Here is a 13,641-nt window from a genome sequence, read left to right as displayed (position 1 = left end):
CAGCCAAGAAGTGTTTTGTTGTGCAGTCATGACAGTATTGAACTGCAATCCAAAAGGTAACTGAGGTGGCTCCAGTGCTCGAGATGCCTCTGGAACAGAACCACATCCGCCAAGTTGCCTGTAAAGGATACTGCAATAGCCCCGAGCCTCCACGAGCCTTGGTCTAAACATAATAAGCAGAAGGTGAAGGGATTTTTTTTCCCCCACAGATCACCTTAAAACTGGGAGAGGAAAAAAAAAAATAAAGGAAAAAAGGTCAAGACAGACAGTCTTATTGCTGCAGCTCTCAAACTGGTGTCAGGCGAAGAGATCCCTGAGCCCAGGTCTTGCTCAGGAGTGCTGCACCATCTTTGGCAAAAGGCATAATTGATTGCTTCATTTCTCCCTGTGCCAGACCAGAGGGCTGGTGTCCCAGCCTTGGGGTGATATAGCTGGCAGCAGCAACGGTGGCCTTCATACACACGGTGAAGAACAACTTCATCAGCACGGAGAGGGCAGAATCGGGAGGCACCTCTCAGCCATGTGCAGACCCCGTACCCAAAGGCATCCGTGTATACAACTGTGCGTAGTCAAACTGCAGCAATACAACTGTGCAGAGCCTTCTGCCTGGAGGATCTTGACCTGCACCTGGGCTGCCTGGCTGCCAGGCACAAAATCCCACGAGCAGGAGCTGTTACACTTAATACGTCCTTCTGCTGTTGCTCCCCTGCATTCAATATGCTAAATAAAATTAAACACATGCAAAAAATATATGAATGAGGAATGACAACACACAAAAAAGGCAGGGCCTAAGCATTGGTGGATCTGTAAATACCACTCTGAGGGTGAAACCGTTACAGGACAAGAAGATTTAAATTAACAGGATTCCACCATAAAAATATGCTCGCTCAAAAACTCTCAAGAATCCTTCCTAGCCAGTTCCCCTGTACTCAGGGCTGTACAGCCACATCATGCCAAAAGGTCTACGAAGATCAAAATCTCTGACTACCCTGCTCTTCCACCCTCCTCCCTTGGCAAACATGACACTGAGGGCACACAGCAGACTGAGGGGGGACCAGGGAGACACGCAACAGTTCTGAATGACACTCTCTTTGTCTCCTTTTGTCTGTGATACAGCCACTTTTGTTTTTTTTAATTCAAATGTTCTTTAGTGACTTATTTCAGGGAGTTTTCCTTGGTTTGTATACTGTTTGTGAGCCATGTGGATCTGTTACTTGTACCACAGACCATGGTTTCCATCCCTTCTGTTCTATAATTAATGACTGAAGTGCTCAGGTTTCCTGCTTGTGAGTAACGCATGCAACGGTATTTTGAGTTTTTACACACGCCGACTACAATTGTAAAACTACTTTTAGTAGTTGTATACATCAGTATCGAATTTACCTTTTCATAAGTACTTCCACAAGTGTTCGCTCAAAGACATTTTTTCTAATGGACACTATAAATACAACAAACCTATGAATAAGAACATTCATTTAAATTCTCAAAGGCATTTTGAGTGTTTTGCAGGAAAGATCGCTGCAGTAAGCAATCCCATCCGTGCCTCATGGCTGCCATTACAAATATTGCTGCTGTTATCATTCATTATGTAACACCATAGTTACAAATAGTATCGCCAATTCATATTTTAATGATTATTAATAGGCTTAGTTGTATTGCAGCAGTACCTTGTGGCAACTTTCCAAGGAAAAGGATTCAATTCTCCTAGGCACTGCACATACATCCAAGGAGAAACAAAGCTCTTGCTCAAGGGACATCAAGAGCAGCTCTGAGTTGTGGTTTAACCCAGCAGGCAGCTAAACACCATATAGCTGTTCGCTTGCTCCCCCACTGCAGTGGGATGGGGGAAGTAAAATTTGTGGGTTGAGATAAAAACAGTTTAATAGGACAGAAAGAGAAGGGAAAAATAATAATAAAAGTAATAATTACTATAAATGAACATACGGTACAGTGAGCCTGCGGCACCAGGCACTGAGAACACAAACCTCTGCAAATCCCAGTGGGTTTTAGAAAGAGATGGAGGCCCCTTTGGTATATGTATAGGACTATGGGGTGAAGGAGTCATCACAGAGTTTTATATCTCAGATTTCTATAATCTCTGAGGGCATTCAGCATATTACTGAGCATCCCAATTTGTTGCATTAACTTCTATCTTATCATGACTGTGAAAAGAAATATCAGTGCAATCTTGACTCATTCTTTGGCATCTAATATTCCTTTAATTTTATCATGTTGCTAAACCCAAGAAAAGATTACTCAACTGTTGTCTTGTCCTTTAGAGATTCAGAGCATACAGTGTAGGAGCTGCACGCTGGCTCCAGCAGAGCGTGTGTTCTGAGCGAGATGCTCACCACACAGCACATTCAGCTGCAGTTTGTTTCACTTAAAAACAAAGCATCCATGTTTCAGATTTCCTATAAACTTTAGAAAGTTACAAGATCAACTGTCAGACTACATTCAACTTTGCAGGGGAAGTCACCGGAGCAGTATGTCATCAGGGCAGGGAATCTGTCCTCACTGGGCAGCTGATCCTGAGAGTGGCTGAGCACCTCCGCAGCTGGCCAGGATTACACCCTGCTGTAGCACCAGAATGAGGCCTGGCAACACAGACTTGCTGGCATACACTTAAACTGCAGCAGTAACTAAGCCTGGATTTACCATCATGTTATCAATACAGATATCGGCCATCTTGAACCATTATAAACTTGGTTTATGCTGCCTTAAGTCAATACAGAGGGCCCTAACGCCAATCCTCAGCTGGGCCATCGCAATCACATTAAGAAGTGCTGAGAAGGGTTTTGGATTGATGCAAATAAACCCACCCTCCTTAACAGATTCCAGCTAAACTGCTATGACTACAGAAATCCTAAAGCAGATAGTTCTGTCCTAAATTATGAAATGTGACTGGGTTTGTCCCTTCTCTGACCCCTGTCAGAGACCAATTCAGGTGGACTGTGGCTGCAGACTGGGTTTTTACACCTTTGCTTTCAGACAGAAATAAAAGCAAGCTAGAGCTATCAGTGAGGTTGCTCCCTGTGTGCTCAGGGCTGGATACAAGGGAAGAACAGCGCAGCACTGCTGATTCCCAGACAGGGCAGCCTGGTTTCCAGGGCTGGAGTGTCCAAAGGCAGAACCTGATCAACCTCCAGGTCCTTCCAGCCCTATGTTTTCCACTTCTGCTGCCCTTTCTCCATGATGTCTCAAACATCTTTAAAAAAAAAAAAAAAGAAAAAAGAAAAAAAAGAGAATAGCAGGAGAATTCAGAAAATCCACACTGTCAAGAGCAGCTTCTAACCCTGTGAAACTCCCCATCTTGACAATTATCAGCACAGAAACGACAATAAACCACTAACAGCCTCCCCGATGCTCACAGAGGATGTAGAATGCAGTTGCAAGAGAGCAGCAGTCACTAGCCTGTGCATTGCTGCCACAAGTACATGTGGGGCCTGACAGCACACTGACTGATGCTACTGCCTCGCGGCATAACAATACACCGAGTAGGTGAACGGTGCTCCAACAGAGCAGAACCAGGTGCTTTCCACAGTGCAAAAAAATTAGACACCAGTTTAGCATGATTTCCTCTCTGCTGTATCACCTATGCAGTGGACCAAGCTGCCCTGTACATGAAGATGGCAGGGGTTTGTTGAGGAACTTTTCAGAGACATGTTATGGCTTTGATTCCACATCTCTAACTCAAAACACCTGAAATGGGGAAGGGGAAGATGTGCCGCACGTAAGTCCCCAGAGCTGCCACACATACCCTTCTCTCCCTGGCCAAACTCAGGGCTATGGATTCCATCATAAGATGAAGTTTTTCAGTATTAAATGCAATGATGCTGAGCAGGACAGTTCTCGGGTCCCTTTCGGCATGTGGATGGAAGCGATTTAGGAACCACAGAGACAGGCAACTGGATGATTCCAGGAGTTTTACACTGACATTTACATACGCACAGCTCTGTGATCTCTCCCCCGCGGGCTCTCTATTCCTGTCTCTAGCAGTCATGAACCTCTTCCCCTTGATGATGAAAAGGCTAAAGAAAGGCTCTTTCTTAAGTATGACTCATTTTCTTTTAGCCAATTAAGGCACACACTTGCATTTTTAAGAGCAAATATACACACAAGGTAAGAAAAAAAAAAGATGAGCCCAATTTACTAACCACACATACTGAAAAATCACCTTATCGCAAGAACCAGGATGACTCAGAAAACAAATGTAAATAGCTTCTGTGATTTAGCACCGACTGACACCCAATGCATTAAAATAAATTGCCCATAATTTCTCCCAAGCTCCATGCTAATGCACTCCATAAAATGTCAGGGAAAATGCAGCAGTGCGTAACTAGAGGCTTCACTTGTTGGCAAATAATACAATGAAATGTCCCTTGACCAGGACAGAGAAAGGAAGTTAATTTGCATCCCCAGCCTTTCAGGGAATGTTCCAGGTTTGTAAAGCATGAGTCAGCAGCATTGCTGCGATGGAGGTTTTTCTCCTAGCATGCTACTGGCAATACAGGCTCTTCTGGTTTTCCCAGCTTTGCTATGCCACCTTAAGCATCCATCAGGCAATAGCCACCTTTTGTATGAAATGGGATGGGTGAATTGACTGCCATTTATTCATTATGTTAGAAACCATCACCTGTGTGATCGCAATATAATTCTATACAGCAAAGAGCTCCCCAGGAAGAAAGAGTGAAGTTGATGGGTTAAGGCAAGAGAGAGGCAGTATTTTACTAAGTGTATTCGAACCTCTTCATTGGTACTGCTACTACAGTAATAGCATAATGCCCTTTGGTTACTGCAGCCAAGACAACAGCCACCATACTAAGTCTTATGATCAAACCTTGAACATATGCAGCTTCCTCTAACAAAGGTCCTCAATCGTTTTGAGAAGTTGATGAACACCCCTATTGAGGAATACATTGGCATTTCTTTGTCTATTTTACAATGAAAATAAGGAAGAAAAGGAGGACACAAGCTTTCAGAAGTGAACCTGGCAGCTTATAGACCTTCATAGATACTACAGTCCCACACCTAAGCACTTCTTCCTCCAGTTGAGGCCATGGGAACTGAGCTCCTGGTCCAGTTCATCCTCCATTGCATTTCTGTACTTTGATGGTTATTTTCTTGACAGGTTATACAGAATACTTCCTAAAGTTACTAAAGCAAACTTCTGCTAACTACCTAACTGTCCCTAACTCTTAATATTTAAACATAACTTGACAGAGAGTGAAGGACAGAAATGTATTTTCTTCCTAGAAATGAACAACAATGCAGAAACGAGTCCTCCCTTCCCCCAAATGAAGAAAACACTGACATAACCTCACCACTTGCTGCCTCTGATCTTCCAGCCAGACAGTACCTGCACACGATAGCCAGCCGGCACCCCGCAGCAGCTCTAGCGCACACTGTGTCCTGCCCAGCTGACAGCACAGGGCCACAGAGAAACTAGGGTACTCTGGTGCAAAGGTAAGGGAAGACGTGGTAGGAGAGGAGGGGTGCAAAAGATGTAAACCCATAGGAAAAAGCTTCAATCAGGACCATGATACATTAGCTCCAGTCTTACCCACAGAAAACCAGTTTCATGTGGACTACATTCTCCTCAGCTAATTATTTGTGAATCCATTGACCAATTTTAGCCTGCTTTGGTGCAGAAGCAGAGATAACCCTCTCTTCCTACAAGTCACGTGAAAACAGACATCCAAGTAGAATATACAGACCCTGCAAGTGACTCCCCACAATGTCCCAGCTGAAAGGAAAGCCATAACATAGGACTTTTCATTTGCCACTGAAAAATTTGTCTAGGAGAGAGTCTTCCTAATCAGCACAACAGCAGGAAAATCTTCACTGAGAATTCTTCATCAAGCAGAAGCATAAATCAGCAGTAAAGTCAGCACCATTAATTCTAATGCTCAAAAAAAATACTTGTTTCATGTAATCATATGACAAGACAATGTTAATACTGGTGATCTAACCCTAACTCTAGTAAACAAACCGAGGGTGTTGAGACCCAGCCTAGAACAACCCTAAAGCAAAACTCCTCCTTACCTCCATCGGACGTGCTAAGAGAGGGCTGTCTTGTTAGCGGTGTTAAAAAACAGATGACGATTTCCGGACAGAGGCAGACATGGGGGCCCAAGCTCACTCCTGATGCTGCTCCCTGCAAGGGAGCCCTGGGGATGAACTGCCACCAGGCATTGCTTCTGAACGCCTGTAGCGCATTTGGTCACCATGTCATTTGTTTAAATGAAGGCGAGTGCCAAACATCACATCATTCTGGGTGCGTGCCCTGGAGTCCACAGACTGTAATCCAACACACCTTGTTGCCACTGCATGCTCTGGCTTCTGTTGGCTTTCTGTATCATATAACAAAATGTTTTTCTTTTGATATGCCAAGCCATCTTATGCTAGCCCTGTGGCCATAGGATTTTAAAATCCTGTCAATTTAGAATTAATTCTCTCCTTACAGAGTAAGTGCCCCTTACCTCTACTTCAAGAAAATTACACTGTTTGAAATAATTTCCATTTCTGCCAGCATAATATCTCTTTTTCATCTTTGCAACCAGAAGGAATGATTTGCAATGTGAATCTTAAAAACCCAGATCAAAGGAGGAGGTTAAAATAACTGATACATCAGAGGTGTAAGAAATGTCTATGCATTGTTTATTTAAAAAAAAAAAAAAACACAAACCAAAAAAACCGACCAGAGTCTCCTCACCAACTCTGATTTATTAATTAATAGCTGACACCCTTTCTTTGTTTTTAGGAGGCTACAGAGGACTGATAAAATGCTGTGCACAGGAGATAAAGAGACATTTCCATAGGAGATGAAAACCATTCATCCAAGAGGATCACGTTGTCAACAAATTTGACTCATTATCCACAGATACTGTAATAACTAAGGAGTTCTACCCGTCTGCTAACAATGCCATCACTTTTATTTGTGAGAAATCCTTCCCTTCCCCTTCTCCAACACTGCAGCAAAACCTTGGGTTTTTGACATCAAGCCCAGCAAGCAGCATTAGTCCTTGAGACAGAGTTTGCAAAACATTAATGAAATCAGAATGAGACTGCAGTTTGGCTTGTTGCCCTTGGATAATGGAAGTGAAATTAAAAGTAGAGGGAAGAGAAGGGACTTGCTCATAGCTAAAAAACAGATTGCTGAATGCATTTTTTTTCCAAGAATGAAAGCATTTTATACACTATTTACTTCAGGTTTTTCTTTTTCAGTGAGTCTAGTGATAATTGATACCAGGTGGAAATAGTATTAAAAACAACTAAGAAAAACTAACAAGTAAAGCATTCCTTTGAAGAATTTTATTTGGCCAGGAAAACCTATTAGGGAAGAAGCCCTCTGCCAAAGATGGAAAAAAAATGAGGGCCAAGAGAACAGAAAGATGTGTAGAAGAGGAAAACGAGGAATAGAATTGTACATAAGAAAAACAGGAGAGACAATATCCTGAAAAATTCACCAGTGCCTTCCCCCAGAGAACAGCATCTGTCAATCAGCTGTAGCAATATATTGCAATGAAACTGATTATTCATCACATTTCAGAGGGATGCACTGCTGCTAGCAGTGGCCCACATCCTTGCCAGCACTGGCGTTCCGGCTTGAGGTTCCTGCCTGTCTGGGGACCCAAACTGGACATTTCAGCAGACCAGGTTTTCTCACAGAGTTATCATTATTCCTCATTTACTGAGGCTAGAAACATAACTGCCTTTCCTCAAGAATTTCTCACCTTTTTTATTCTGGTTTTCAAAAGCACCCTGAAACTTCAGGATAAAGACACATGCAGATTTTGGTTGATGCCCTGTAAACACACATATTCCCTCCATGTCTAAATGTAGAGCTAAGAAACACGATCAGCTGTATGACATCTGAGAACAACGTGATCAAGTCTGGTTTGGAATGTACTGGGTGAAAACAGGTGCCTGCGAAGTTAATGCGAGATGGATATACCTTTGCCTCTCTCCATCAAGGTGGAGAGAGCAGATTTTCAATCCTGCCTAGATTTCTTTTTTTAAAAAAAAAAATCCATGAGATCTGTATTCCTTAACCACTTGGCCCATCTGAAAGTTCAATACAAAGGAAGTTGCTTAACGTTTTTTACTCTGCGGGGTTTCATCTCACCATTTCCTTTACAGCATCAAGGGGTTAAAGCAACCAAAGCCAAAAGGTATCGGGCGAACAGGATAATAAACTACTACTCTTGGGAACTAGCAGTGACACTGTCAAAAAAACCCCAGTCTCTTTGCTTCATTTTGATACATACAAGTAATTTCTGAAGTGCCAGTGATATGTCAAAAAGCCATCAGACAGACACTCTTCCAGCACTGCCCCGTCCTGCCAGGCTACCAAAATGCTGTGCATAAAAACCCGGAGCCGAGACACATGCTGGTTTTGGCAGCAGTGAATGGGTTAAAAGAAGTTTCCCTTCTCCACGAAAGCGATACAGTATGAAACCACCACTATGCTTTCTACTGTGTGCTGTGATAGATTGTACCTGCCCTAAGCAGGCCAGTGAGTTTAACCCTGTTCTTGCTAAAATCAATATTAAGATGACCCCACACCTGATATGACTGGTGTCAGATATGACAGTTTCATGCCCTTGCTATAATAACCCAAGACAATAGACAAGCCCTCAGGTTTGCATCTCACCCTTTGGTAGCTGCAGCTGAAAGAACTAATTGAATAGCTAGAGCATATATGTACACATCCAAAATACAGTGCCTGCCAAAACAATTTGAAAATCTATGCAAAGCTACAATAAAACATATTTTGACAAAAATGAAGAATAAAAACAAGTTAAAACCCACAAACTCAAAAAAACTGAAAACAAAAAAAAAACCCTAAGAACAGCCCACACCCTGTATCACATTCATTCCCAAATTCTCAAAATCACATTCAAATACAGAGGTGTCCTACCTTTTCAATCTGTGAACAAGCAGATTCCAATCAGTGCGTCACGTCCAAGACTATACACTGGAAAATCTGTTAACATAAAACAAAGGTGGGGGGAAATAAAACCTGAAAACACTTATTTTTTTGCTGAAAAACAGTTTTCAGCTATGAGAAAAAGATTTTTTTTTCCCCCTATTATACAAAGACATAGATGCATAAACATATCCATACAAGTATGTGTGTATGAGGGGGTGTGTGCATATAATATACATTATGTATGCATCAAATATATTTATAAACAAAACCAAAGAAGTTTATTACCTATACATTTTAATTCATCCAGAGTGCACCACAACAGAATTTAATCTACAGCAGACTAAATCCAAAAAGCTACAGCATAAATGTATAACTCTTTCAAATCCTTAACAAGCAAACAAAGCTGACATTTTTAAAAGAAAATCATTACCAGCTCATATGCTGCCATACCACAAAAGCCTATCCTTAAATAACTGCTGCATAATCATTCTCCTGGAGTGTTGTTATCCATCGGCTCGCTGCCTATCTCCAGACAGATGCAGTCTGCAAGCCACCAGCTTGTATCTACCATGTGTACGTCAGGAAAAGGAAAACTGCAAATTAGAAGAAGTCCCCGCAGTGGTGAAAAGGAAAAGAGGGTGAGTGGGAGAGGAAGAGGGAGTTCACTGGCCACAGAAATTTCGAGAATGATGACAAACCAGCCGGCTCCGCCATCATCCACTTACAATAGGATGCTGCACCTCACGGCTGCTGAAGCAGTTTGTCAAGGGGTGGCTGGTATCAAATGCCTGACAGGCATTTTAATTACATCCAACCAAGTGTGTCCCCAGGAATCGGGCCTTTAATCCTATGAATATCATCAACTGGTTTCTTTTGTGCTGCTGCCAAACATACACAGGCACGCACTGCACACAGGCAGCAGCACACCCAGTTTCCACTGCGATGCCGATCCAAATCCTAAACAGGTTTTACGGATGGTACACGCTGAAAAGGAGGTCTTGAGGGATTTAGCATTTTCTGCATTACGGATTAGGAGGGCGATTCGCTCTCCCCCTTTATTTTTCTATGTAGTGCTTCTATTCACTTGTTGGAACCAGCTCGGCTACGCTGTTGTTTGCTTATTAACACCAATGGTAAATAAAACCGGGGAAAACGCAGAAGTGCTGCAGGACGGTAGGGACGAGTGGGGACCCTACCGGACCAATACAACAGAGGAACGGGGCTTACTGCACGGTTCAGCTCACAAACAAGTTGCTGTGAGGGGTCCAGTTTTAGTGCCACAATTCAGCCATCGTGCTCCTGCCTTGATCTCACCTCCCTGTTCCAAGGCTTTGTCCAGAACAATGTTAATCTGAGTAGGACAAGGAGCCTGTGAATTGGGAAATCACACAGCATTTTGGGAGGAGACAGCACAACTGGGTAGGGGCAGCAGAGAAGGGGCAGAAGAACATGAAGGAACTTTAAAAAAAAGACTGAGAAAAGTTGAAAGATGAACCGGTTTGTTTTCAAGCATTTTAAGTTTGTAATGAAACGGCATAAGCAGCAGAGGAGCAGCCAAGAGAAAACAGTGAGCCCAACTACAATCTTAAGGACTGAAGATGAGCTTAAATTTCCCTGCCATGAGGGCACACAAGCCAACTAGATCCACTTCCTGGTGTTTCTCAGTTCCTGTGACAGCAGAACTCTTGAGAGGAAAGGATGTCAACAGGAGACAGAAACATCTCCCTACCACAAAGTTTGGGAGAAGTCCAACCAACCCCCTTTACCTTTGAGAGGGACAAGCGGCTTGCAGGAAGGACTAACAAATCTCCCATGGATTCCCAGGGCTTCTCTCTCAAAACTTTGTGGGTAGAGGGCTGCAAAGGGAATAGATTCCCTTCTTCCTTCCCCCACAACCATGACAAGATGACTGTTCACACATCTAAACTTTGCCTCAACTAGAAGTTCCACCCTCATTACTATAAACAGATCCTAGTGCCTTAAAAGCATCTGTCCTGACCTGGCAGTTTTCCCCCACTCGCTAAATCACCACAGCAGCGAGGACAAGGAAATGGAGGAAGGTAGCCCTCAGAGACAGACTGTATGGGACAAGGGTGATGGCGGAGCAGGTACAGCATGGTGGCAAAAAGGCCTTCAGAAGTAACGGAAAAAACTAGCAAGAGAAGCACTAGCGCAATTCTTAGACCTTTCCTCTGAGAAAGCCTCCTGTGACTCATCGGAAGGGGTGCCTGCTGCTGCCAAACCTCCCACTGCAGAGCTCATCCTCTGCAGAAACCAAGGAAACTCTAATCCTATCCTTGTCTTCCTCAGCTCCACCATTTAACAGTTGATGCTTGTTCACAGCAGTGCTACCATCCCTTCCTTGCTTCTGCAGCTCCCCTCCACCAGCCACTTTTCCCCCAAAGCAACCAGAAACAACACCATGGAGTTGGGATGATGGAGGGGTAGCCAGTAGTCCTGAAAACTGTCCTGTAATTTTTCTCAGATGTTCCTGACAGGCCTCATGTGGTTCACAAGGGACTGATACATATTGCCAGGTGATGTCCTACATGCTGGAGCCCATGGCTGAATTTTCAACCAGCCATCCAAATCACCTTCACTCCCATGCAAGCATTTCCAGGCACTCAACCTGCCAAAACCACCCATGGCAAGTAAATGGTTTCATGATAAGATACAGCCAATAAAAGACAATCTTAATAATCAAGTTTGTTCTGGCTGCCCTGTGATATGTCTTTTCACATTCATATAAAAGCATTTCTGACAAGACAAAAGGCACAGGAGGAAACAGGGATGAATGGCCTAATCCAGGCAGATGCTGGAACATCAGTCCTGTCTGAGATTTAACCTCATGTTTTCCTGGCTCAGTCAGGAAAGCAGGATCAGTCACAGAAACTCATCACATAAAATTAATGCACCCCAATACAGTGAAACAGAAACACTTGTGAGCAAAAATAAAATGCAAACGTTAGTAAGTTGACAAATCAAGGTCCTGGAAATGTTTAAATTACGAACTCATGCTGCGTAGCATGCATTTTCAGCACTGTACATCTCAAAGAGAAATAAAGACATTTACAGTCTCAGCAAGGGAGGTGGTGAGACTGTGACTGAAGCCTAGTCTAAACTCTAAAAGATCTTGCATGTTCAGGTGGGTTTTTTCTCTTTAATTCTGACATTCATGCAAGACTGCACTCATTTGCATTACTGTACTGCAAGAGAGCTTAGAGAAATCCAGCTGCATACTGGGTCGCTCTATGCAAGGTGCTGGGCAAAACAGGAGGCAGCTTCTATTATAACAGGTCAGTTAGAAGAGCCAAAACAGAAAAGGGGGTAGTGGTAGCATTCTCCTCATTTTCAGGATAATGAAAAGAAGAATGATTAAGGGGCTTGGGCTTGCCCAAGGTCACCCACAACCTCTGTTGCCAAGCCAAGCTGGAAGACCCTCACAGAATCTCAGCCTAAGATCTTTCCACCCAAACCACTGCTGAAATCTTGCAACCAGTCTTTAACAAATGACTTGGGGTTTGGTTGATTCTTTTTTAGCAAAGACTGGGTGAACATTTTATGCGATGCCTAAAATAGCACCCGATATCGTCAGTGATGTAGATTAAGAGGAATAAGTCTACTGAACAGAAACCGCACCACTCTGGTAAAAATAGCCCTGGAACAGGGAATTTTCTTATTCACTATTGTCTTACCACTTATAACAGTGCTGGGGATGGCTGCCTGCTGGAGAGGTTGAGAAGAGACGGATGCTTCACCAGACTCTGTAAATACTGCCTGTTGTTCTACAGTAGTAATAAACATCAGACTATCTTATTTTACCAGCCATTTGAGGGACAACCTTGCTTTTGTTTTATTCCCTCCTTGAGGGGAGAAAAACCTGAATAGAAGGGCGTTAATTAATTCTGGAAAAACACATTCAGTATAGCACACTAGCTCTTTCACTAGGGCTACATGGTGAGGAAGGCTGAGGCTGGAGTCACCGTCTGTATCTCTATGGTTACTGATAACAGAGAGGATGAAGGGTGGGGAGGAGTTAGGAAAAGCCGCAGGCTGAGTTGGCAGCTTCTGTGGGTAACAAGGTGCAAAGGATTTCAAGGCAGGTTAGAAACTTTCAGGATGCAGGGGGGGAGCGGGTTTTGTTTTTAGTCTCCCTCCCAAAGAACAAGTGTGCAAGAAGCTGATCTACCTACCTCATGCAGCCAGCCCCTCCAGAGTCTTTTCAATTGCCCTACTTCCTTTATACCAGCAGTGCTCCCAGCTTTGTATCCGCAGCAGATTTCAACATCTTTCCAGGACTTACCTGTCCTTCCTCCCAGGCTACAAATAAAACCCTTCTCCAGCAGCCAGGCAATGGCATCCCTTCACACCAAATATCACAGCCAGCTCTCTTAACCCACCAGCTGACACAACATGCACAACCCAGGCAAATTATGTCCTCTCTTTCCCCTATCCCAGCTTATTCGTTTTAAACCTGTCAGACAGATATCCTCAGGCATAATCTCTCTTTTGTGAATCCAAGCTGATTCTACTCAACTAAATAATAGATATGAGGAATACCTAGAAATGGATCTCCTATTTCCATTTCGCTCTGTGCCAGCATGTCACTGAAATCAAGCTGGAAGATGTAGCATATTCAAATCCTGCTTTTCAGAACAACTAACTCTGCACAGAACCCTTTGAAGCTACCAGATAAAAGTATTCTT

The 13,641-nt window shown here is 43.3% G+C and overlaps 1 protein-coding gene across 27 annotated transcripts in view; it reads right to left on the bottom strand.

Annotated features, from left to right (window-relative positions):
• The window catches only part of MAP2 (microtubule associated protein 2), a 238,636-nt gene that overhangs the window by 130,677 nt on the left and 94,318 nt on the right, over positions 1–13,641 (bottom strand). For 25 of the 27 annotated variants that reach the window (XM_064452055.1, XM_064452060.1, XM_064452063.1 and 22 more), the window contains one exon: positions 8,924–8,989. The exons of 1 other annotated variant lie outside the window; for it this stretch is intronic. The gene's annotated coding sequence lies outside the window, so the exon portion shown is untranslated. Of the gene's footprint in view, positions 1–8,923; positions 8,990–9,365; positions 9,603–13,641 lie in introns of those variants that run through there. One more of the 27 variants, XM_064452056.1, reaches the window with a different exon arrangement.

Source organism: Phalacrocorax carbo, chromosome 5, assembly GCF_963921805.1.
Source record: "Phalacrocorax carbo chromosome 5, bPhaCar2.1, whole genome shotgun sequence".
In the NCBI taxonomy this organism is placed as follows: Eukaryota; Metazoa; Chordata; class Aves; order Suliformes; family Phalacrocoracidae; genus Phalacrocorax; species Phalacrocorax carbo.
Note: the sequence above shows the minus strand (reverse complement) of the source record. Positions and strands in the feature narration are given on the sequence as shown.